Genomic DNA, 26,979 nt, shown 5'->3' on the forward strand with positions numbered 1-26,979 from the left:
GTCTGCATACTCCAAAAATGGGCCCCAGATGCGGGAAAACCTAGGCAACTTCCCCTCAATTATGGCTGTAAGTTTTTCCATTCCTAACAATTCCCAAACCTTCACCCACCAGTAGGCTATATAGGGGCCGTCTACCTCCTTCCAAAAGCGAGTTTGTGTGAGTCGCGCTGCCATAAGCAGCTGAGTGATCAAGTCAGCACTAGGGTCCGATATTGGATAGGACCCATCCTCTGGAGTAATTTGTGCGGGTCCATAGGAAGTAGGGTGCCAGTTATCTCTCTGATCCTTGATCTTATCTCCACCCAAAAGGATTCTATGATAGGACAGTACCACCATAGGTGACTCAGATCTCCCTTCTCTCCAAATCCGTGCCAGCATGTATCTGGGTAGTCTGGGTTCATTGCATGTAGTTTCTGCAGTGTAAAGTACTAATGTAAACAGAGTTCAAGGGCTCCCTCCCTCACTGTAGTACATCTCAATGTCTTGTGGGCAATGTTCCATATCCTCTGAGAGGATTCCTGAGGGATAGCCACCCCAATTCCCTTTCCCATGCTATCAAATAAGGGAGTTTCTCATCTTCGCGGACATGTTCCAGGAGACGGTAACAGGTGGCAATTTTGTGAGAGTGTTGGCCCTCTAGGACTGTTAATTCCAGACCCGTGGGGGGTCTTGTGGCTGCCTGTATTATATTTGGATTAGTTATCCAATGGTGCAGTTGCATAAACCTGAATCTTTCGGATTCTGGGAGCTTACGTTTTACTTTACATTGGTCAATGGTCAAGGGCAGGTTGTCCACATAAAGATCTTGCAACCTCAGTGGTTTCTCAGATGGCCAAGCGCGGTAAGAATTAGGTTGAAGCCCAGGAGTAAAGGTCAAGTTCTGTGTAATGGGGGAGAGCGGGCCAAGGCCCGAGGCAAAGCCTCTTTGTGCATAGGCCTTGTCCCAGCATCGGAGTGAAGTCAACGTAGTCGGTAAAATGGAACCTTGAGAGTTACGTGCTTCCCGTGGAAGAAACAGCAAATAATTCAAAGGGATCTTTGTGGCTAGTTGTTCGATGTCCTGCCATTTAGGCGGCTCCATAGGGTCAGCCCAGCTGAGCACAGCCGCAATTTGGGCTACTCGATAATACCGCGAAATTGAGGGGAGCCCCAGGCCCCATAGCACCTTTCCCCAGGTAAGAAGCTTGCGTGGGAGTCTCAGCGTTTTCCCTTACCATATAAAGCGGCCTATTTCTTTTTGTAGATCGAGAAGGTCCCGCTCTGGGATCATTATTGGCAGTGCATGGAACGAATATAACAGTCTTGGAAGTAGGGACATTTTAACAGCACTGATACGCCCTCGCCAGGATAACTCCTGCAAGACCCACCTATGCAGGGATTCCTTAGATTCTTTAAGGAGATTGGGAATGTTGACCTTGAATAGTTCAGCGTACGTTGGAGTCAATCGTACGCCCAAATACGTGATGTATGTAGTCACCCATTGGATGGGATATGTGTTCTGTAAAGTGACTATGGTGTCCGGGGGTTCCAACAAATTCATTCCCATTGATTTAGCCGTGTTTATCGTAAACCCCGAGATCGCTGAAAATTGAGCTAGTAAGGCCATAAGTGCAGGGAGGGAACTACGGGCCTCCCTCAGAAAACAAAGCACGTCATCCGTGTATAACGCGACTTTGTGCCTTTGTCCTCCGATTTCGAATCCCTGAAACTCCGGATGAAGGCGAATTCGCTGAGCTATGGGCTCCATCGCTAAGGCGAAGACCAGTGGTGATAGGGGACAGCCTTGCCTAGTATCCCTCCCTAACACCCTCCCCAACACTATCCGAGCCGACCATAATGAGATGATTCGCACACGGGTTGATGGGATCTGGAAAATTGACAGGATTTGTTTAGAGAATGTTGGGCCAAAGCCGAAGCCCTTTAACACCAAGCCCAGATATTCCCAAGACATGCTATCGAATGCCCTATGGGCGTCTAAAGACAGTAGCGATAGGGTACCCGGGATTGTGGGGGCCAGAGCCACTAGGTCTATAGCTCGACAAATATTATCATGAGCGGACCGACCCTGAATAAACCCAGTCTGGTCCCTGTCCACGATTAATGGCAATACCTCCCCTAAGCGTCAGGCTATCATTTTGCTATAAAGCTTTGCATCCGTCTTGAGCAAAGCTATAGGACGATAAGAAGTGCATTCTATTGGGTTTTTCCCAGGTTTTAGAATCAGGGATGTAGCCGATTTGGCCATTGTCTGCGTTACAGATCCAGCCTCCCATAAGAAGTTAAAGAGCCTTGTGAGATGGGGTATAAGTTCTCCACTGAAAGTTTTGTAAAATTTGTTCGTAAACTCATCTGGGCCCGGGGCTTTATTAAGGGGAAGGGATTTGATCGCATTTTCTACTTCTTGCACGGTTATGGGTTCCTCTAAAGGGGCACCTAAGGCTATTGGAACTTGCGGGAGTTGAGAGTTTATTATAAAGTCTCTCGTAGCCTGTGTGTCCCCTGCGTGCAGGGCGACTTGCTCTCTGAATACGTTTTCAATGATCTGTAGTTTTCCTTCTTCTGAGGAAACAAGTCTGCCTTTGTCGTCCCATAGGACGTCTATCCTATTCCGTTTTATTTGTTTTTTCAGTTTAGCTGCAAGCAATTTGTTAGCTTTGTTCCCTTTCTTGTAAAACAATTGCTTAATAAGCATCATATGGTGGGCCGCCCTCCTCATGTAGTGTGCCTCCAATGCTTTTTTAGCTACTTGCAAATCTCTCAAGGAACGTTGTGAACCCTTTTCCCTATGAATTGCTTCCAGCCTGCGGGCTTCTCCTTCTAGTTGGGTCTGTAAAATTCTCCTGGCCTTCCTTCTCTGTGCGGCTTGTTCAATCAGGTGCCCCCTAATCACTGACTTACTGGCTTCCCATATTATATCCCAACTTACATTGCCTGTATCGTTCTCACTAAAGTAGAGTTTGGTGGTTTCCGCTATATGAGTTCGAATGGAGGGGTCCTCTAACAAAAAGTCATTTAGACTCCAGGGCTGTTTCTGGGAAGGAGTTGGCTGGAGAGGGGACAGCGTTAGTCTCACCGGGGCATGGTCAGAGAGAGCTTCCGGAAGGATTTCCGTATCTACCACCAGAGAGATTAGCGAATCAGAAAGGAGGAGCATGTCTAATCTGGAGAAACCCGTATGAACCACTGAAAAATAGGTGTATTCCCGTGTTTTCGGATGGCAGAACCGCCAAACCTCGATAAGAGAATGTTCCCGCAGCAGAGTGGCGAGGGCTCGAAAATTGCTCTTATCATTGGCCGATGGGGGCAATGTTTTATCCATTAAGGGGTTGACCACTGCATTGAAATCCCCACCCAATATTATTTCACCATCTGCATGCTCAGTCAAAGATTTTGACAGCCTAGCAAAAAACAAATCCTGCTTGGTCTTCGGTGCATATAGGGAGACTAGAGTGACTTTCTGCCCCTCTAGCATAGCCACAACCAAGAGAAACCTCCCCTCGCCATCCTGCACCACCTCTATTGTCCTAAAGGAAATGCCCTTGTGCACCAAAATGGCGACCCCACGTTTTTTCAAGCCGCTGGAAGCAAAGAATTTCGTGGGATATAGCCTATATTTGAGGCGAATCTGGGTCGCAGGCTGGAGGTGGGTTTCCTGAAGGAATAGTTCAGCAGCATCTAGGGTTGCTAGCCTATGGAACAATGCATTACGCTTCAGAGGGGAATTTAAGCCTTTAAGGGTATTGCATTTAATGTCTGGGGACGCCATTCTGAGATTGCTTAGGCACTTGTGGTCAGCTGAAATACTGTATTCCTCGCCAAAGAGGAGGTCCCCCAGAACGTTGCCCACTCACAGTCTCTCAGTGCACCCCAAATATATATAGCAATGTAGCGTGGGCTAAACGAGAAGCAGGGGGGGGGGTCAATCAAGGGCTTCTCACCGCAGTCAAGAATCTTTTTGTGACCCATAAGTGGGACTAGCTGTGAGGGGTCAAAAATAAAACCCTGTGGCATTGCATTAAAAAAACAACATAAGAAAAATCATTCCCAAAAAAAAATGCGAAGTAAGACAATAGAGACTTCAAAAAGCCCCATATTCCCAATTAACATTATCAAATTGTCAAACTGTAATGGGCGCCTTTACGCGCGAGGCGCCCATGTCCGCTATTCTACGAGATCTTCAATTTCCAAGTGTCACTCTAGTATTTAGTGTTAAGTGCCTAGTTCATATATGGGCCTCATCGCAGTTCCCTAGGCAGAACATGCTAGCCCCGGGAAACACCTCCTAAGGGTATAACAAAGCATCAACAGGCCAACATGACCCGAAAAAAAAAAAAGAAAAAAAACAGACTCAGCACGAGAGGATTTCACAAACAGCAGAATTCCCTGGGAGCCACCGTCAAAGAGGATGCCGCAAGTTCAGGACAACCCCATGGGGATTCCCATCCACAGCTTTGATGGCTCTTGCCATATCCCGGGACAGTTCCAGGGTTCAGCCAACGTTGATCTTATTATCTACCGAGGTAGAGAGAGCCCCCGGTGTACCCCGAGTGTCCATGTCCTCCGTGGCTTTCTCCTCCTGTTGTGGGGTTAATCCCACCTGACGCCAACCCAGGGCTTTCTCCGTTTGTCCTGTGGAGTAGGGTTGAATTGTGGATTTATCAACTCCTGGGATCAGGGCTCAGCGGTAGCTTCTCCATTAGTTTCACCCATCAGGCCCTTCGTCTCATTCTCTGAAGAAATTATGTACTGTTGGTTCTTTGGAAAATTAGTTTGGAAGGAAATCCCCAGTGATAGCGAATCTTTTTGGCTTGCAGCCAGGCTGTCACCCTCAGTAGCCTCCTACGACTTGCTAAGGTGTATGGGAGAGGTCTTGAAACAGCTACAAGATTGATCCTCTAAACTGATCCTCCTCTGTTGGACCGAGGAATACACACAGTGGGTCCTGTCAAGTATCAATGATTCGGAAGGTGAGAGGACCAAAAGGGATTTAAAGAGTGCCCCCAAATATTCAGGAAGATCTTGATCTGGGATTTGCTGGGGGATCCCATGGAGGCGCACATTAGTTCTCCTTGATCTATTTTTAAGGTCGGCCTGCTTTACCCAGATGTCTTCTAAATGTTCCTCGATGACCCTTACTCTTTCTGTGAGCACCTCAGTGTCGTGTGTTTTGCTCACAAGTTATGTTTTCCAACTCATCTACCCTGGCAGGAAAAGGCTCCTTACTCCCAGAACTCGTGGCCGCCGTAGGTTCAACTCACCCTCAGGGTCTCTGGTCAGGTTAGCCCCCGGATGGAGGTCTTAAAAATGCTGAAGCGTGGGCGACGCCATCCACGCCGCTGCTGGATCTAAACCGTGTCCCCCCTTTCTCTCCTCAGGGAGGACCTCCCAGCCCAGACCCACAAGGGTGCAACTTCTCCCTCTGCACCCTAGAAGTCCCGCTCAATGATGTCCCTCGGCGCTGCTCCGGGTCGCAGCGCCAGGGCTCCAAAACGTCCAGAGTTGGGGACCGGCCCTTCACTCTCTCTGCCCGCCTCAAGGACGTTGGAATAGCCTGCCAACGTCTCCAAGCCTCTCCAGCCCAGCTCTTCCACAAAGCAGGGCAGCACAACCAGCAGAGTACAGGGGGTTCAGCAGCGGGCCCCCGTCGATGGCAGCAACAAGACTGTGGCAAGCGTGGTGTTCCCAGCAGGCGCCCGCTCCTTAGTGCGCCGCCCCTGATGCGGTACCCTCCGGCACTCCGAGTCCTGCACTGCCAGCAAAGACGTACGTCAGGAAGAAGGAGGGCCGGGCGCCAGTTCACACCATCCAGGGATGCGAGCCGCGGCGTCCCAGCTTCTCACTGTCTGCTCACTCGGCAAGCCTTCTTACGCTCACAGCATCGGATGGGCAGCCCCATCAGTATCGGCAGCATCTCGGGTCCCCGGTGTCCTCAGCTAGGTGCGCGCCGCCATTTTCCTCGGAGAGGCCGCCAACTCAGACAGGAAGGATTCCCCCATCTCGCAGGCGATCTGGTCGTAATTTTCCCACACCGGAGGCCCAGGACATCTCAAACTATAGGTGGAATAATTATGGCAGGAAAATCTCATCTTAAAACCACAGCATTTTATTCGGGCGCCATGTAACGGAGCTCACGGCAGACACAGCCGCATGGTGTGCTGCCTAGCCACGCCCTATATCAACATTTTCTATGCAATGTTTCTTTTGGTCAAAGAAGAAAAACCTGTGTAACGTAGTCGGATATACACCAGGATAACTTTCATACAGAATTGATTAATGTGACGTAAATTGTAACGTGTTACTCGTCCGTTGAATGTACTTTCATGCATCAAAAGGAAACAGGCTTATAGACATGGTTCGAGAAAGATGCAATTTTATCACAATTGACAAGGATGAAATTTGCTATATATTGAGATCAGAACACTTTAAACAGCAGACAATGGTAAAGTCATTGGGCCTCATTACATGGAAGGCGGTAAGGGTTAACGGTCACCGTTAATGTTTCCGGTGACCGTTAACCCTTACCGCCTTACTATGAGTTCCCTTTGCGGGACCCGACTTTAACGGCTGGTTGTACCAGCCGTTAAAGTAGGGTGCCGCAAAGGGACCTTGGTGCTAATTACGGTACCGCAATTTGCGGTACCGTAATTAGCACCTTCCCCATTCCCATTATGCCCTATGGGGGCAAAAATGGGAATGGGGAAGGGCCTTGGTGAATGGGGAATTACCGCCCCCCGCTTACCTTGGAGTAGGGCGGTAATTCCTCCATCCACCAAGGCGGACACAGTAAAATACCGGCGGCAACCATGTCACTAATAGCGCCATGGTTACCGCCTACCGTGTAAGGAGGCCCATTGAGATTAATGAACATTATACTACTAAGTACATTCGATCGAAATAGATAGAAATGTTGAGATCAGAAAATGATGATTAGGTGACCTGCCCTTACCTTGACTAACAAACAATTGGATTCAGCAAGCAGGATAGTTAGTAGCAGGAAGACAGGTAGCACGATCACGGGTTGACTTCCAGTGGTCACAGATGTTCTCAGGATAACTATCAAGGAATTTATAAAGAATTAGAAAAGTGGGTTTGTATGTGATGCAGAAAAGGGCCGGAACACTGCTGAATGGAGACTTATGTGGATTGCATGTGGATTGCAGGGACTCGGCCTGCTTCAGGGGAGCCTGCCTGGAGACATAGGGTCTGGGGAGGCCGTGTGTACAATTGCCCCTGTGTGGAAGATACCTTTGAAGTGTACATGGTGTTTGGCACCTTCGTCGTTCCCACTCTGCCAGCCCCCTTGTGAGGTCACGGCCATAGGTGCGAACGGCCATTGATACTGGAGGGGGGATGGAGGGGCATGAGGCATGCATAAAAGGGCCGGAACACTGCTGAATGGAGACACACTTATGTGGATTGCAGGAGCGCGGCCTGCTTCAGGGGAGCCTGCCTGGAGACACAGGGTCTGGCTAGGCCGTGTGTACAATGGCCTCTGCTCGGAAGATACCTTTGAAGTGTTTTTCAGTGTTTGGCACCTTGGCTGTTCCCACCTGCAAGCCTCCTTGGGAGGGCACGGCCACAGGTGTGAAACTGCCATTGATACTGGAGTGGGGATGGAGGGGCATGAGGCATGCAGAAAAGGCCCAGAACACTTCTGAATGGAGACACACTTATGTGGATTGCAGGGGCACGGCCTGCTTCAGGGAAGCCTGTGACAGGGTCTGGCTAGGCCGTGTGTACAATGGCCCCTGAGCGGAATATACCTTTGAAGTGTACATGGTGGTTGGCACCTTTGCCGTTCCCACCCTGCAAGCCCCCTTAGGAGGGCATGGCCACAGGTGCAAAACTGCCATTGATACTGGAGGGGGGGTGGAGGGGCATGAGGCATGCAGAAAAGGGCCGGAACACTGCTGAATGGAGACACACTTATGTGGCTTGCAGGGGCGTGGCCTGCTTCAGGGGAGCCTGCCTGTAGACACGGGGTCTGGGGAGGCTGTGTGTACAATGGCCTCTGCGCGGAAGATACCTTTCAAGTGTACATGGTGTTTGGCACCTTCGTCGTTCCCACCCTGCCAGCCCCCTTGGGAGGGCACGGCCACAGGTGCAAACTGCCATTGATACTGGAGGGGGAATGGAGGGGCATGGGGCAGGCAGAAAAGGGCCGGAACACTGTTGAATGGAGACACACTTATGTGGATTGCAGGGGTGCGGCCTGCTTCAGGGGAGCCTGCCTGGAGACACAGGGTCTGGCTAGGCCATGTGTACAATGGGCCCTGCGCGGAAGATACCTCTGAAGTGTACATGGTGTTTGGCACCTTGGCTGTTCCCATCCTGCCTGCCCCCTTGGGAGGGCACGGCCACAGGTGCAAACTGCCATTGATACTGCAGGGGGTGATGGAGGGGCCTGAGGCATGGAGAAAAGGGCCGGACCACTGCTGAATGGAGACACACTTATGTGGATTTCAGGGGCGCGGCCTGTTTCAGGGGAGCCTGCATGTAGACACAGGGGCTGGGGAGGCCATGTGTACAATGGCCCCTGAGCGGAAGATACCTTTGAAGTGTACATGGTGTTTGGCTCCTTGCCCGTTCCCACCATGCCAGCCCCCTTAGGAGGCACGGCAACAGGTGCGAAACTGCCATTGATACTGGAGGGAGGATGGAGGGGCATGAGGCATGCAGAAAAGGGCCAGAACACTGCTGAATGAAGACACACTTATGTGGATTGCAGGGGTGCGGCCTGCTTCAGGGGAGCCTGCCTGTAGACACATGGTCTGGGAAGGCTGTGTGTACAATGCCCTCTGCACAGAAGATACCTTTGAAGTGTACATGGTGATTGGCACCATGGACGTTCCCACCCTGCCATCCCCCTTGGGAGGGCACGGCCACAGGTGCAAACTGCCATTGTTACTGGAGGGGGGATGGAGGGCCATGAGGCATGCAGAAAAGGGCCGGAACACTGCTGAATGGAGACACACTTATGTGGATTGCAGGGGCGCGGCCTGCTTCAGGGGAGCTTGCCTGGAGACACAGGGTCTGGCTAGGCCATGTGTACAATGGCCCCTGAGCAGAAGATACCTTTGAAGTGTACATGGTGATTGGCACCATGGCCGTTCCCACCCTTCCAGCCCCCTTGGGAGAGCACGGCCACAGGTGCGAAACTGCCATTGATACTGGAGGGGGGATGGAGGGGCCTGAGGCATGGAGAAAAGGGCCGGACCACTGCTGAATGGAGACACACTTATGTGGATTTCAGGGGCGCGGCCTGTTTCAGGGGAGCCTGCCTGTAGACACGGGGGCTGGGGATGCCATGTGTACAATGGCCCCTGAGCGGAAGATACCTTTGAAGTGTACATGCTGTTTGGCACCTTGGCCGTTCCCACCCTGCCAGCCCCCTTTGGAGGCACGGCAACAGGTGCGAAACTGCCATTGATACTGGAGGGAGGATGGGGCGGCATGAGCAATGCAGAAAAGGGCCAGAACGCTGCTGAATGGAGACACACTTATGTGGATTGCAGGGGTGCAGCCTGCTTCAGGGGAGCCTGCCTGGAGACACGGGCTCTGGCTAGGCCGTGTGTACAATGGCCTCTGCTCGGAAGATACCTTTGAAGTGTACATGGTGTTTGGCACCTTGTCCGTTCCCACCCTGCTAGCGCCCTTGGGAGGGCACGGCCACAGGTGCGAACTGCCATTGATACTGGAGGGGAGATGGAGGGGCATGAGACATGCAGAAAAGGGTCGGAACACTGCTGAATGGAGACACACTTATGTGGACTGCAGGAGTGCGGCCTGCTTCAGGGGAGCCTGCCTGGAGACACGGGGTCTGGCTAGGTTATGTGTACAATGGCCCCTGAGCAGAAGATACCTTTGAAGTTAACATGGTGTTTGGCACCTTGGTCGTTCCCACCCTGCCAGCCCCCTTGGGAGGGCACGGCCACAGATGCGAAACTGCCATTGATACTGGAGGGGGGATGGTGGGGCATGAGGCATGAATAAAAGGGCCAGAACACTGCTGAATGAAGACACACTTATGTGGATTGCAGGGGTGCGGCCTGCTTCAGGGGAGCCTGCCTGTAGACACATGGTCTGGGAAGGCTGTGTGTACAATGGCCTCTGCACAGAAGATACCTTTGAAGTGTACATGGTGTTTGGCACCTTGGACGTTCCCACCCTGCCATCCCCCTTGGGAGGGCACGGCCACAGGTGCAAACTGCCATTGTTACTGGCGGGGTGATGGAGGGCCATGAGGCATGCAGAAAAGGGCCGGAACACTGCTGAATGGAGACACACTTATGTGGATTGCAGGGGCACGGCCTGCTTCAGGGGAGCATGCCTGGAGATACGGGGTTGGCTAGTCCGTGTGTACAAAGGCCCCTACGCAGAAGGTACCTTTGAAGTGTACATAGTGTTTGGCACCTTGGCCGTTCCCACCGTGCCAGCCCCCTTAGGAGGGCACGACCACAGGTGCAAACTGCCATTGTTACTGGAGGGGGATGAAGGGGCATGAGGCATGGAGAAAAGGGCCGGAACACTGCTGAATGGAGACACACTTATGAGGATTGCAGGGGCGCTGCCTGCTTCAGGGGATCCTGCCTGGAGACACGGGAGCTGGGGAGTCCGTGTATGCAATGGCCCCTGTGCGGAAGATACCTTTGAAGTGTACATGGTGTTTGGCACCTTGGCCGTTTCCACCCTGCCAGCCCTGCCAGGACAAGTGAGCGTGTCCTTGATTCAATGAAAAATGTAAACAACTGTTCATAAAAGATGATTTTTATTTTATTTTGTTGCTGATATTGATGGCACAAATATACTACAAATTGTATACTTCAGGTTGCAGCACAGTGTGGGAAAATCCCCTGTACTGACCGCTTTCACTGGGGAATGTGGCTCAAATGGCACCAACAACACAGGTGGGTATTACTCGTTGAACACGGTATCCAAGCCTCCCATGAAGCCACCATGTAAACTAACGATCGGCCACCAGCCTCTACCACCTGTGGAAGAGAAACATACAAACTGTATTTAAATGAACATGATAAGTGTACAAACCTTAGTTGAAAGTGAAATCTTGTATCCTATGGCATAGTTGCCAGTACAAATGTTACTTCATGGATCAATCAACTTGGGATTTAAAGCGTAGACACATTACAAAAGTGAACACCCATGAAATCCATAACGTTTGGGGTACAGAAAAATATTTTTCTTGGTTGTACGTGAAAGACACATAAAATGACCACTATGATTTCCCCAAATCGCGAGAGATGTATTGAATTGCCAGACTACATTCATTTGGCAGCGATAGATCAAAGATCCGACAATATAGGAGACAAACATGAAATGTTAATGGCCGAAGTTACATCACATTTAGAGTACACTTACTCGTTACTTGGATTGTGAGGGCAAACTGTTGTGCGAAGTTACATCACATTTAGAGTACACTTACTCGTTACTTGGATTGTGAGGGCAAACTGTTGTGCGAAGTTCGTGCATAAGCACCATCAAAATCCTCAACACGGACTATGTGAGGAAGGCTGCCCTGAAGTCATGCAGCTCGGTAACGCATTGTGGCCGTGTCTCGTCTTCCGATATGTACGCCAAGCATCCAGAGTTTTCTCTGCAGCAGCAGTTCTCCTCCTCGGTTGGCATGACCTTGCACTTATTGCAGGTACACCAGGTGGCGACATCTTCCATGCCACTAGGCTCCGGCTCAGGATCCGGTGATTCGTCCTCCCAACTGACGTCCGATGCCCCATCATTTCCGCATCTTTCTCTTTCAACTTGGAATACTCTGGTTCGTACTGGTAGGGCTGTATTGATGCCATTATATGACAAAATTAAAATCGATAGTAATTCTAGTACTATGCAAACAAAGGGGGGCCTGGGAATCTCTCTACCAGCACGAACACAGCCCAATGACCTGTTCTTGGGTGAATAACCCCTGGGAGAGACTCTACCAAGTCTTTAGCTCACTGTCCTTTTCACAGAGAAGAAATTTCCCCGCATATCAGCCTTTGTCCTGCCCAGGGGCAGTCCAGCGCCAAAATGCTAGGCAATTCTCCTCTGAACAAGAGTACCATCAGTAACCCCATACACGTGTTTCAGCCTTGTTGGGCATCATCAGTGAGGTGAAACTGTTGCCTCTCTAAGAACAGTGAGCAAGGGGTCCACGTCTGGATTGGCCTGTTAGCTTAGGGTGAAACCCAAAGTTAATGTATGCAAACAAAGGGGGGTCTGGGAATCTCTCTACCAGCACGAACACAGCCCAATGACCTGTTCTTGGGTGAATAACCCCTGGGAGAGACTCTACCAAGTCTTTAGCTCACTGTCCTTTTCACAGAGAAGAAATTTCCCCGCATATCAGCCTTTGTCCTGCCCAGGGGCAGTCCAGCGCCGAAATGCTAGGCAATTCTCCTCTGAACAAGAGTACCATCAGTAACCCCATACACGTGTTTCAGCCTTGTTGGGCATCATCAGTGAGGTGAAACTTTTGCCTCTCTAAGAACAGTGAGCAAGGGGTCCACATCTGGATTGCCCTGTTAACTTAGGGTGAAACCCAAAGTTAATGTATGCAAACAAAGGGGGGTCTGGGAATCTCTCTACCAGCACGAACACAGCCCAATGACCTGTTCTTGGGTGAATAACCCCTGGGAGAGACTCTACCAAGTCTTTAGCTCACTGTCCTTTTCACAGAGAAGAAATTTCCCTGCATATCAGCCTTTGTCCTGCCCAGGGGCAGTCCAGCGCTGAAATGCTAGGCAATTCTCCTCTAAACAAGAGTACCATCAGTAACCCCATACACGTGTTTTAGCCTTGTTGGGCTGTGTTTGTGCTGGTAGAGAGATTCCCAGACCCCCCTTTGTTTGCATAATTCTAGTACTAGTATCTGTTTGCAAAGGCTAGGAACAACGAAGATAGCTGAACAGAGCAGAAACGAGGCACAGGATAGACAAAAAAAGACAGCAATATGATTGAATAAGCAACTCTAATGTTGTCTGATCAGAAGCGGTCTGTTTATACTTATTGAGGAAAGAGGCGTCGTGCCATTTGCATGGAGACACATCATTAGCTGGCACACAGAGAGCGTTGACACGAGACGTGCATTTGCATTGTGAAATGGGCCGTACGCATCTAGTGATGTCAGCTTCAGGGGCGGGGATATGATTTAGTGCCGGGGGGGCAGTTCAACTTAGGGCGATGTGGCAACGGATAAGATTAGCACAAGATGGCCGCTCCCGATGCTTGATTTTGCATGTGTAAAAGGGAGGAAATCTATGGTGAGGTGCATATGAAATGTTTTTACGATTGATCACAGATTGCTTTAAACCACATGCCCGAACGCTCGGGACAATAACATTTTTGAGCGCATTATTCCTTTAAAGCACCTTCTTGTAAATTGTCTAACCACGATTCCTACCAGTTTTTAAAAATCTTTTAACAATCTGTTTGACCCTACCAATATATCTTCTCTATGGAGCAAATTTATGCAATGTGATGACATTCATTTTATCTTTTCTATGGTAACATTTTATTTGAAAATTTTTCAAATTTTAAACTGTTTATCTTAACATGTTTTATTTATTGTAAATTTAGAGGATAGTTGTGAAATATGTATGATATAGATTGATTTGACTAGCTTGTTTTAATGGTATTGGATTTGTGTATTGCCTTATGTTTGTAATATGTGTATATCTTTGAAATATCTATGATGCCATTCAGATCTGGTGTAAAGCACATGCCACCGCAGATATCTGTGCCACCTGAAGGCCACAACTTTGAATACTGTGACAGCCAGCTGCGCGCATGCAGTGCTCGGTGGGGTGAGCACGCTGCAGGAGAGAGGGGAGTGCACTCCTCGCTCCCTGCCCTACATGGGACGGTGCCTGCAGCGATTTCCAGCCACTGCTTTGTGTGCTGCAGCTCAGCTGGAGAAATAGCTGCGATCCTGAAATCAGGAGGTTTGGAGCCACTGAGGAGGAGAATGTGCTGCGTGGCCTGCAGCAACGGAGCAGGGCAGCATACTTTGGAAGGCCCAGTGGGTCTCATTGGGAGCAGTGCTTGCTTGCACTGTTATCCTACATATACTGACCCCATCTTCCAAATGTCTGCCATATTGCTTGCTTGGGATGATTTTGAAGGACATCCTGTCTTATATACATGCCACTAACATGAAGTAGCATACTCACTGCAGTGCACTGTCTACTTTACCCTAGTGGACCAGCGTGAACACCCTCTTACTAGTGAGACTGCGTCCTCCAGCAGTTATCTGCTTTAATCCTTGGTGCCCCTGCCAGCTCCTGCTGTGATATTTCAGGCCATAGAAGACACTTTGTGCTATCCCCTGGTTGGGAGTATATGTGGTGGCTGCATTTGTTTGATGGTGTCTGGAGATTGTGCTGTGCGGACGGATACAAAGGTCTGGGAAAGCAACGGCCTGCTGTCCTCATGAAGCCATTGGTCTACGGTGAACGGTTACCACACATCATGCTCAATCGCTCCACCTGAGATTCGCCCTCCACATCTGCTGTAGGAGCACCGTGACAAACCGGGTGCCTCTGAATCTTGGCACCTCGCGCCTCCCTTCCATCAGGAGATGCTGCAGAGCTCCACCCTCATGTCTGTGCCTTGGAGCATTCCCCCTCTCGCTGCTGGAGCAGTGCAACACCCCATTTTCGGCAACTTTGGGGATGTTGTGCACCTGACTCCTCTGCACCTGTCTTGCTGCTAGGCCGCCTGGTGAGTTTGTCTTGCATTGTGCAGTTTCTCTATCTCACTCTAACCCCCTTCATCTCTCTGCTCTCTCCCTCTCTTCATGGTGCTTTCCATCTCCCCTATTTACTCCTACTGCTGCTCTATCACCTATCCTACCTCTCTTTCGAAGCCTGGTAGGAAGAAGTTCAATAAAGATCTCCTGGTCTCCAATCCAGTCCTGCCCATCGCTGACACCTACGTCAATGCTTCTTCCAGGCAGACTGTCACTGACATCCTCTTTGTCTCCCCCTCTCCGGACCTATGGACTCCCCATATGGTCTTAGTCCTCTCCGCTTTCTCTTCTTTGCTCATTAATGGTGGAACCAGATGGGAAGTTCTCTTGGAATACTTCGCATCCTCTAGGTGCATCATTAATGTCTACCTGAATGGCACTGTCATGGCCCAGGGCTCTCAGCCCAACCTCCTCCTTCTTGATAGCCATCTTCCATCTCTCATCAACTTCCTCCCCTCTCCTGCCACTCCTTCTTCTGCCCGCAGCCCCTTCGCCACCACCAACAGGTGTACCACATTCCTGTACCTCTCCTCGGAAGACCTTTAAAGGTGGCAACCAGCTTCCCTTAGCTATCCTCAACTCTCGGTCTGCCGTTAAACACTCCTCTGACATCTGTCACCTCCTTGAAGACTTTGACTTTGACATCCTCGCGCTCACTGAGTCGTGGTTCAGTGCCAGCTCTGACACTATTTTGGACACACTCCTCGCTGAGGGCTACAAGATCCTCTCTAAACCCAGGCCTAACGAGTCTGGATGCGGAGTGGCCCATATCTTCCGTGAATGGGTCCCTGCCACTATACAACCCACTATGCCCTACTCTTCCTTTGAATGCCTCGTCTGCAGGCGTGGTGTCTCTCCTATACTCTTGCTGACTCTTGCCCCCATCTACAGGACCCCTGGTCCAGTCTTCCTCTTCCTTTGGGAGTGGTCTGATGTCTCCTCTTCTCTCCTAGCCTCCACCTCCAAGCTTCTATTCCTCAGAGACTTCATCATTCACATTGAATCTCCCGATGCGTCCACTGGACTCTTCCGCAGCCTCTGTGACTCTCTTTCCTCACCATTCTTCCCTCTGGTCCGACACACTCATCTCAGTAGACATCCCCATCTACAACCCTCTCACTACACCTCTCTCCCGGTCTGCCCATGCTCCCCTGTCCTCTCACCTGGATCCCTTGGGTCCCCTGGCAAAGTCTCTGCCTGCACTGTCAGTCTCCTTCTCCGTCATTCAACCGATGAAGCAAGGGTCAGTTGCTGCGTTTGCCGCCACTTTAATTCCCCCTCCCACTGACACAGCCCTTGCTAACTTTCACCTCTCCATCTACAACACCCTGAACATCCTTGCCCCTCTCATGAGGATCTGCATGAAGCCTGCCTCTGTGCGCAACACCTGGTATGACTCCTACCTAGCCTCTCTGAAACGCAAGTGCAGAGTTGCTGAGCGTAAGTGGCAGGCTTCAAGCACATCCACTGACAGACTGGCCTGCCGCCTGCTGCAAAGGCAGTACAGATTCTCAATCCATTTGATGAAGAAGGCCTATATCCAAGCCTGCATCTCTGGGGCCACTAACAGCATGGCTGAACTGTTCAAAATCTGCAAGGAACCCGCCAATCCTACTGCAGTCTCCACTTCTCCTCTACCATCCCTAACCCTCTACACTGCACTGGTCTCCTACTTCCCAACCACAACTCAGGACATCCTGTCCTCTCCTCTACTCTCTCGCCCGCTATCAGGCCTCCCTTAGCCCCCCTCTCCCATTCCCTCCTACTCTTCTCTTTCTTTCCCATAGCACCGGATAAGGTCTCTAAACAAGTCCTCTCTATGAAAGTCTCCTCTGAATAAGTGCTCCCCTGCTCCTCCAGAACTATCAAGGACAACATTGCCTCCCTTGTGCCAGCATTGGCTGATTTCTGTTGTCTCTCCTTTGCCACTGGCTCCTTCCCACAAGCCCTCAAGCACTCACTTGTGCACCATCTCATCAAACTCCTTCTGCTGACGCCTCCTGCCCGACTAACTTCCGCCCTATCTCCATTACCGCTTTCCTGGGCAAACTCTTGGAGAAGCTGGTCATATCCCAACTGATCCATCACATTGAATCTGTCGTTGGTTGTCTCCACGACCACCAGTCTGGCTTCAGAGCAGCCAGAGACACGGAAACTGCTCTCCTAAACACCCAGGAAGACTTGCTCTCAAATCCCAATTCCAACTCTTCTTCCACTTTCATCCTTCTAGATCTTTCCTCTGCCTTTTATACGGTCATTCATGCCACTCTTATAAATTGGCTCTGTGATACCCTCAGCATCACGGACCTGGCACTGGACCGGTTGTCCCCCTTCCCCTCTGACAGGGACGTCATTTAGGCGTCACCAGAGGTCGCAACTGCAACCTCTGAGGTCTCCCTTGCGACCTCTGTGGTCTTCCTTGTCTTGGTAATGCAAGTTTCTGGGCTGTGGCCAGCACTATGTGGCTCATTACTTCTGCAGTGGCTGGCTTTATTGTTCAGGCCCCTTTAAAAAAAAAAAGAAGAAAAATAGGAACAGGAGTGCGACAAGTCTAACACTTTCAGCACTGACCCTAAAAAAGAAAGAATACGAATACCAAATAATGTGTCTTTCTGGAATTCTATACAATAACTGCTACCTTTGACTCATCAAAGGTTCATTTCAGGCACACTTCGGGGGGCGAGTCACTGAATTAGTCTGTTCTTAAATGCCTCAACTCAGTCTTTCATCCTTCTGAGGTTGATAAATGAGTACCAACAGAGGTTGGGTGATATTGGGTGTATATTTTTTCTATATACAGCTTAATATTAATATTATATGGTACTTAAGCGTAAGTGCCATATAATAACACATCATTATCTTTTGGTCATGGACGTCTGCTTACATTCACAGTCATTTAGTGATATGGGCTTATATACTGTGATCTTAATTATACATATGGCGATCCATTCTTGTATGAAATGTACATCACATTATAATGATATCGTAACCATATTTTTCATTGTGTACAATGCTTTGTGATGCCACTTCCTGTTTTGTCAATGGGTGAAAGTTTGTGTTCCATCGCTTCCCGCAATATCACTTTGGGGCGGGGTCCAACAACATCACTTCCTGTGATGTCCTCAGGGGTCAAGGGTCGTGTGATGTCTCTTCCGCTACCCCTGGCATTTTGGTGAAATGACGTCCCTGCCCTCTGACCATCCTTCCCAGGTTCAACTGGGCCCTTTTCTCTCCTCCATTACAATCGCCACCTGTGGAATTTCCCAGGGCTCTATCCTCTTGCCGTGGCTCTTCAACATCTGCCATGCCTCTCTGACCCACTTAATCTCTGCCTTCTCTCCTCACTTCCAGTGTTGTGCTGATGACACAAAGCTCTCCTTCCACTGCCCCCTCCTCATCCTCTCTCATTCCTGACTGTCTGGCTGCCATTCAGGCATGGCACACTGCTAATGGTCTCTGCCTTAATGCCAGTAAGACTGAGATCCTTGAGATTCCAAGATGGCCACGTTCCATTGAACACCGCGACCGCCGAGCTCCCGGCCCTGGAGGCCCCATAGCCCCACCTAAGCAGCGTAGCCCTCCCCAGGCGGTGACAGAGACAGGGAACACATCCAACGCACGGCAGCAGACCTGAGAGGACCCGTTTGAGGGAGCGCTTCGAGCTGATTCTGGTCCTCCCTGGAAGCGCCGGTGGAGCCGTGGCGGGGCTGAGGCAAGCGCAGCAGATCAGGACAGGCCGAGCCCACAAGGGGCATAGACGAGCCCCTCTGCAGCAAGCTCCGGCAGCAGCGTTGCACTTTTTCTGCTGCATTGGGGAGCGGGTGGAGCTCGCCGCATGCAGCATTGGGCCCACATTTGAGGTGAGACCGGTGGGGGCTGTGCCCCGGCACGCATGGAAGGCCGCAGTGCTGAACTTTGAGTGGACCGGGTGTGAACCCAGGAGGAGCGGACTGCGACGACCTGCGGTCCGCCTACAGAGGAGGTCTTGGCTGTGTGGCGCTTTGGCATCAACTCCAGCTGCAAGCACAGATGCCCCAGACCGTTCTCCCAGCCTCCTCATCACCGGACGGCCTTGGCAGGAAGGAGCCAGGAGGATCACAGGCAGTGCAGGTATGTGCAGCGCTCCCCGCACTGTAGAGGGCCCCGCTGCTCAGTTGGAGCATACTTGGCGACCTGGTTACATCAAGGAGCTCACGAGGGCCACTGCAGCGCATGCTTAACGTCCGCAGAGCCCACTTGCTGCATGCTGCACCTGATAAAGACCATTTTCAGCGGCTATGAGCACAGTGCTCTGGAACCTGGCCCTAGCAGCAAGGGCCCAGTAAACCAAGTAGTGAAGCACCCAGCCAGTGGTCTGAACCATTTGATCCCAGCGCGGCCGGCCTGGACCCCCTCTCTGCACTCAAGACGCGCTGTGGTAGTGCGGAACCACCGCGCCTAGCCATCTCTCCTAAGGACAGCTGTGCACCTCCACCTTTCCACCCCTAGATTTGCCCAAGAAAGGGGGGCCATCTCGGAACCTGCGCCTTCACCCCAAGGGGGAAGTGGAAGGCTGCCTGCTGGTCCTGCTGCCTGCGGCGCATCCATCCAATTGCAATTGGGGATCCTCTCCCACACACCCCACGTCCACTCGGTGTGTGCACTACGGGGAGCCAAGCCAGAGAGGCACTCGCATCATAAGAAGGCTGGGAAGTGACACCTAGAGACACAACGAGCTCCAGTTGGGTGTGCTGCTCACCGGACACCCAGTAGGCGAAGGCAGACCACTAACAGAAGCATGTCGAAAAACCAGTCTAAGGACTCACACCCACCTCAAAGACTGCCCAGGAAGGTGCAGGAAGGCATGCAGGCCAAAATATGGGCCAAGGACCAGGACCAGGAGGAGGCACAGGAGACCCGAAATGGCATACTGGAGAGCTCACAGCAGATCGAGGAGATAGTGACCAACCAGTCTCACAGACCGCCTAGAAACTCCTCTTGGCAGATATTGTTGACAAAATTACTGTAGCAGGCCAAAAGCAGATGGATGCGCTCAGAGAAGACCTGGTGGAGGGCATACAGGAAATCAAGAGGGACATCAACAAGATAGAGAAGAGAGTCGACACAAACGAGAGGGCAATTCAGGACCTAGCAGAGGATGCCAGGAAGACAGACACCTTGCTGGACACACTGGACACAGCTACATACAATCTGGAACTCCAGGTGGAGGAGTTGGAGAACAGGTCCAGGTGGTCAAACATCCGAATTAAGGGCCTCCCGGAGGCCCCACAAGACCAGAACCTCCGCCAGGTGATGAAGGGTATTTTTGACAACCTCCTAGAAGAAGCTGGCACAGCGGATTTGGTGTTCAACAGAATCCACAGAGTGGGCCCGAGAAGTTCAGAGCCAGGTGCCAGACCTAGAGATGTCCTGGTGGCAATGTATACCCTAAAAGAGCAAATACTGGCGAAGGCTAGGCGGGCTGGGTGGATCACGTACAATGGAGCAGAGATAACCTTGTACCAGGACCTAGATCAAATTACCCTAGCGAAAAGGAGAAGGATGGGGCCGGTGCTGGTGCACTTGAGAGCTAAAGGGATACGCTATAGATGGACACACTCGTTTGGATTGATCTTTGAATGGAACGGGAAGCCACAAAAAAATCTCCTCTTGCGAACAGGGGATCGCCCTCCTGGGGCTGGAGGAGGGTCCCCCTCCGGCCATCCAATCTTCCACTCAGCGCACCGACCGCAAGCCATGGGAATGGTCCACAGTTCGTCCCAAAAAATTGAGGAGGGGAATGCCCAGTTGCGTTTATGTGACCCATCACCAGGGAAGGAACAGGAGACTCGCACAGGATAGCAGGTCCACGCCTCATAATCCTATAGGTAGGGGTCTGATGGATTAGTGCAGGAATGCCTGGGGAGGGCATACAAGAAGAGATGAAGCCACGAGGTGACACACAATGGCTGGTGGGAGGGCACTGGGGCGGGGCGGGAGGGCTCTCACTCTTGGAATGGGATGGGGATATCCCGCATTGAACTCAATGGGGGGGCAAGTTGTGGAAAGACTCGAGGTTTGGATTCGAGGGGAGCCATTTGGCCAATTGTTGGGGAAGGGGGGGGAAGAGGTTCAAGGGAGCCCAAATCGCAGAAGAGGGCATTCGGGGGAAGGGGGCCAGGGGAGAGGGGGACCTTCACGATGGGGTACCTGAACCCAACACTTGAGGGACTCTGGGGCAAGCGTAATTCTCTGACCCAACACCCTATCTATAGGTACAATGAGAATTCTCTCCCTCAGGGCTCAACTCGCCTGTTAAGCAGAAAAAACTGGAGCGCTATATCAGACGTGAGCGCCCGGACATTGTAACACTGCAGGAGACCCACATACACTCGCGGGACAGAGCAAGGGTAAAAATTTGGGGCTACTCAAGGCTGATACAAGCTACACAACCCGCCAAGAAGGCGGGAGTCCTTATTGTGCTGAAGGACGGGCTAGAGTTGAGGATCACGAGGAAGGACGCGGACGAGCAGGGAAGGTATCTGGCAATGTCTCTGGAGGGACTGGGGGAGGCGTTTACGGTAGCGACTCTTTATGCTCCGAATACAGCTCAAGACCCCTTTATTCAAACCACACCTAGATAGGCTGGAGGGGTTCAATAGACTACCGATTATACTCACTGGTGATTTCAATATCGCTTGGGACCCGACTAAAGACAGGAGGTCCGGTGCGGCATCTCCACACAGTGGCCCATCCAACAAACCGAGGAACAAAATCAGTACACTGGCACTAATAATAATAATAATAATAATAATAGACGTATGGAGGGGGATTAGAGGGGACACGGAGGGATTCATGTTTTACTCACATGCTCATCGCTCCCATTCCAGAATAGATTACATTTGGCTCTCGACAACCCTACTGGGAGGGGTGAACGATATCTCTATTGGCACTTCAATACTTTCTGACCACGCCCCAATAACCTTAAATATTAAGGGGAATAGGAGGTCCTCGGGTCTGTGGAGATGGCGCTACCCGACACCTCTCTTCAAAGACCAGATTCTCACTCGGGAGGTTGAGGAAGAAATAGACCGCTTCTTCACGACCAATAAAACAGGGCACACATCCATTCAGGTGAGATGGGATGCCTTTAAGGCTACCTTGAGGGGCACTATTATCGCAATCAAGGCAAGAAGAGACCGAGAATTAAGATTGGAGGAGGCCAGGCTGGAGGAGGAGCTGAAGGGTATATTGGCCAAAATGGGTACTAACCAGACCGCGGCCATCAAAAGAGCATACAGAGCTGTCCGAAGTCAGCTAGACCTAATCCAGACAAGAAAAGAAGAACACAATCCCCTACAGCTTAGGCAAAAATACTATATCAAAGCCAATAAGGCAGACCAACTGCTGGTGAGACTGCTCAGGAAGGAACAGAAAGACAAAACAATACTGGGAATTAAAGTTGCTGAGGGGGGTCTAAGTGGTAACAATGAGGACATCAAAAGGGAATTTGCCAGATTTTATTCCTCCCTATATGCATCTGACAACCCAGCACAAACAACGCAATTAGAATACTTAGAGTTCACCTAACCTGCCTATTGAAAGAGGAGAAGGAATGATTAGAGAGGGATATCACGGCGGACGAAGTGAGGGCTGCCATTAAGTCCTTACCTTCCCATAAATCTCTGGGGCCGGATGGCTTTGTAGCTGAATTTTATAAAGCCCATAAGGAAGGGTTGATACCGATTTTAACCACCCTTTATAACCAAATAGGAAGGGATGGCCTCGTTACGAGATCAATGGAGGCGAAAGTAGTCCTTATCCATAAAAAGGGAAAAGATCCTTCAGAATGCTCCTCCTACCATCCCATTGATTAATGTGGACGCCAAGATCTATACGAAGATATTAGCAACAAGGTTAGAACATATAATCCCCAAACTGGTCCACTCGGACCAATCAGGATTTGTGAAGGGTCGGCAGACGGGGGATACTGTCAGAAGACTGGTCCATCTGATATCGAAGGTCAATAAAAGGCGAATTCCCGCCCTTCTTATGGCGGTCGATTGCCGAGAAGGCGCTTGACCGCGTGGAATAGGGATTCCTATTCACAACTATGCAAAAAATGGGATTTGGCCCCAAATTTCTGGATAGAGTCAAGGCTAATTATAGAAACCCAACTCTCCAGCTAGTGGTCAATGGGCACCTGACGGAACCAGTGACCGTCGAGAGGGGAACCAAACAGGGATGCCCGCTATCCCCGATACTATATGCGCTCTACCTCGAGCCTTTCCTGGAGGCGGTAAGATGAAACCCGAACATAAAGGGGGTCCCGTTGACCGGGGCTTCTAAAAAAATAGCAGCCTTCGCGGACGATATGATTTTGTCCCTGACGCAGCAAGATATAGCCCTGCCGGCGGTAGAAATCGAGCTCCTGCAATTTGGAGCCGTTGCAGGCCTTAAAATTAATGCCTCTAAAACAGAAATCCTCAACCTCACCATTTCGAAGGAACCTGCTGAGGCCTTAAAGGCAACTTCCCCATACATTTGTGTCGGGAACGCAATCACTTATCTGGGCATAAAGCTGACTAAAACGATTGAACAAATGTATCAAGCCAACTACCCACCCTTGCTTGAGAAAATCAAGTCCAAATTGGTGGACTGGGGGCCCCTAGCTATTTCATGGTTGGGCCGTATCAATACACTAAAAATGGTTGTGCTCCCACAGCTGTTGTACTGTTTTTCAGTGCTACCGGTATATATTCCGCCAGCCTTCTTCAGGGCATTGAATAGAATAACCAGCAGATTTTTATGTGTCAATAAACGCCCGAGGATGGCGGCTAGGATAATGAGAACCCCTACGGACCAGGGAGGCATGGGAAGCCCTGATTTTAGGGCTTACTACAGGGCAGCTCAACTCAAAGTGATTCGGGACTGGCAAAAAGGTGACCGGGCGAAGGTGTAGAGGTCGATGGACAGGACGGTTCTGGGGGAAGACCTAGAATTTGTTCTATGGAAGCCGAAACAGGACAGGCCCAATCGTATGCATAGTATTGCCCTCTTAGACCTAGTGGGGCGAGTGTGGGACGAGGGAGTGTGGGAGGCCCGCCTTACGACCTTCTCTTCACCCTACACCCCTCTGTTCGGAAACCCGCAATTCATTCCGGGGAACAATACAGCAGAGTTTGATACTTGGCACCAGGGGCGCTGTAGGATGATAAAGGAAATGTTCAGTAATGGGAGGATGAAACAATTTTTAGCAATGCAAGGCGTACTTTGAGGTAGGTGAAAGGGAAAGGTTTTGGTATCTCCAACTGAGGCACTGGCTGCACCATCCTACCATGCAGCAAGCAGCAAGTCGCCAGCTGACTCCGTTTGAAAGGTATCTCAGCAGGGAGACTGGGGACAGGCACCTGATTATGGCAATTTATAAACACTTAAAGGCAGGAGAGCAACCCCCAGTGAGGCCATACATGAGGTGGTGGGAGGCAACCGTGTGGGGAGGCGGTGGGGAAAATGAGTGGACAGGCCTGTGGTCACAGATTCCCAAGTTAACAAGGTCTCTACAGATAAGGGAGATCTGGATGAAACTGATAACCCGGTGGCACCTGACCCCCCTCAAGGCTCCATAGTTTGTATTTAGGGGTATCGCCCCTCTGTTGGAGGGACTGTGGGGAAGAGGGAACCTGGGAGCATATATGGTGGACCTGCCCAAAGATTGCGCCATATTGGGAAATGGTTTTGGAGGTAGTTAACCAAGTTCTAAGCACGGACCTTAGGCAATATAAGTCCCTTGCACTCATAGGTCTTGGGGGACCACTTGAAGCAATCAAGACCAGGGCAGGGCGTACGCTGTATGTGATAATGATGATGGCGGCAGCGGCCCTGGTGTTGGCTCGCAAATGGAAGTCAAGCATCCCTCCTCAGGAACACGAATGGGTCGCAAAACTGTGGAGCCTGTTAGCAATGGAGTGGCTCACGTATTCCATCCAGAGGGATCACGCCAAATTCTCCACAGACTGGGCTTCCCTAATTCGGTATTTGATGGAAAGAGTAAGGGTGCTATGGTGCCCTCGTTCTATGCGACTCTTGGGGATAGCAGAGAGCCCTGGAGAGGGGGAGCCACGAGGGAACTAGGGGGCAGGTGGCCCTCATGCTCACACTAGCGTACCTACCGGACACTGCCCATAATGCAAAGATGGATTTGTACATTCTTGGGTCTACTCTCGAACCAGGGGGAGCGGAGGGGGAGTTGGGGTTACTGTTATGTTTGACATTGTTAATGTTTAAAAATGCCAATAAAAACTTAATTTAAAAAAAAGACTGAGATCCTTCTCATCGGGAACCCAGCTCCCTCCTTCCCGCCTACTCTCTGGCCTCCCTGTATGGGTCCCATCCCCTCACCCTCTTGTGAGGCAAACAACCTTGGTGTCCTCTTTGTCTACTCTCTCTCCTTCTCTAGGCTAGACTACTGCAACAGCCTGCTCCTCAATCTGACTTTACCCTCCCTACACCCCTTCAACTAATCCAGAATAGGACTGTGAGACTTGTCCCTGGCCTCAAGCCCAGGCACTGCATCTTTCCAGCCCTACAATCTCTCCACTGGCTCCTGGTTGCTGTGTGGATCAGGTTCAAGACCCTCTGCATCATCCACAAAGCTTTCTAGGGCCTGGCATTCTGCTACATCCAACTCTCTCTTCCTAAATACCTCCCTGCTAGAGCCCTTCAGTCTTCTAGCTCCAACCCCCTGAAGATCAGACGTTTTTCCAAGCAGAGAGTCGGGGTAGATCTCTCTCTTCCACAGGAGCTTCCGTCTGGAAGGGCCTCCCTGCCCTTCTCGGGCTTGAGCCAGATCTCCTTAAGTTCTGAAAGCTTCTCAAGACCCTCCTTTTCTCTTCTTCCTTCTCCCCTGCTAATGCCCCCCTCTGCCGCTTGACTGGCTGCCTGGTCCCTTCTGAGCCCTACACAGCATCAGGCCTCCCTCTCCCAGTCTGCCCCAGCACTTTGGTCTCTCCTGCCCCCCAACACCCACCTGCACTGTTCTTCAGGACCCCATTCCCTTGGACTAGCTTGATGGGGCCTGCATCCCTACTATGCCCGGTCCAGCCCAAACCTCGCACTTAGTATGTGGACCTTCACTCACTGCACTAACTGCTTTCCCTGGCACTTGCCCAACTGGCCTCCCTAAGCACTCGCCTAGCACCTACTCCCCTCCCCCTGCACTTGCACGTTACGAATGACAAAGGGCATAGTAGGACAGTTTTTGTTATTTTCTCCCATGTTCCCCTACCGTTTTCTGTTTTGTGGGGCCTTGAAAAGCAACAAAGACCTTTACTCAACCTCCAAGTGTACAGCACGCAACCAGTAAACACACATTTTCCCTGTCATCAGTATTATTTCTCAAACTTCCAGAAAGATTTGATTCAATATAAATAAAAAACTTGAAGTATTAGGCACATCCAAAGTATTCAGAGCTTCTTCCACTGGAGACCTGTGTGCCCTTGGCTTAAAAAGATATAAGGAAAAATGACTTGCCTGTAATTATAGTTCTCCTACATTGGTATCTCCCGTAGAGTCACATGTTGTGCAGGACTGCTATCCAACCCTGGACTAGTCTTTCGATCGCCTGTCGATGCATTAACACATTGTGAAGATATGTAAGGTTGTCTATGTTTCCACTCTGCAAATGTCCTCCATCTGCACCCCTGCTAATAAGTCGCTCATGGATGACACTGGCATCATCAAGTGTGGCCTGGGCTTACAGGGTGCTGCGTTTACGGGACAAAAGGCGATGCAGGTTGAGAGCCACCTTGCGATTGCAGTTTTTAAGACCCCTTTGCCAGTACCTACAGGTACAAAGCCTATAGAAAGCTGAGTGGAGAAAACTTTTTTTGTGCAGTCCAATAGTACCTGGACTGTGGTATTTTAGTGTCCTCCTAACGGCCAGTGAATGCAGAGATAATTCTGAAGGTGAGGGATGGGTGCTGATGAGAGCCATGAACACCATAAGCTACCCCAGAATCTCAATGTCTCTAGAGCTCTGGTTCTCTCTAGGCTGGACTAGTGCAAAAGCATCTTCCTCAGTCTACCTGCTTTGTCTCTACAACCCCTCCAGCTAATCCAGAATAGGGCTGCAAGACTTATCCTTGGCCACCAACCAAGGGACTGTATCTCTCCAGCGCTAGAAACTCTCCACTGGCTCCTGTTGCTGCAAGGACCAAATTCAAATCACTCTGCATCATCCA

Source organism: Ambystoma mexicanum, chromosome 6q (genome assembly GCF_040938575.1).
Source record: "Ambystoma mexicanum isolate Mex_15411 chromosome 6q, UKY_AmexF1_1, whole genome shotgun sequence".
Taxonomy (NCBI): domain Eukaryota; kingdom Metazoa; phylum Chordata; class Amphibia; order Caudata; family Ambystomatidae; genus Ambystoma; species Ambystoma mexicanum.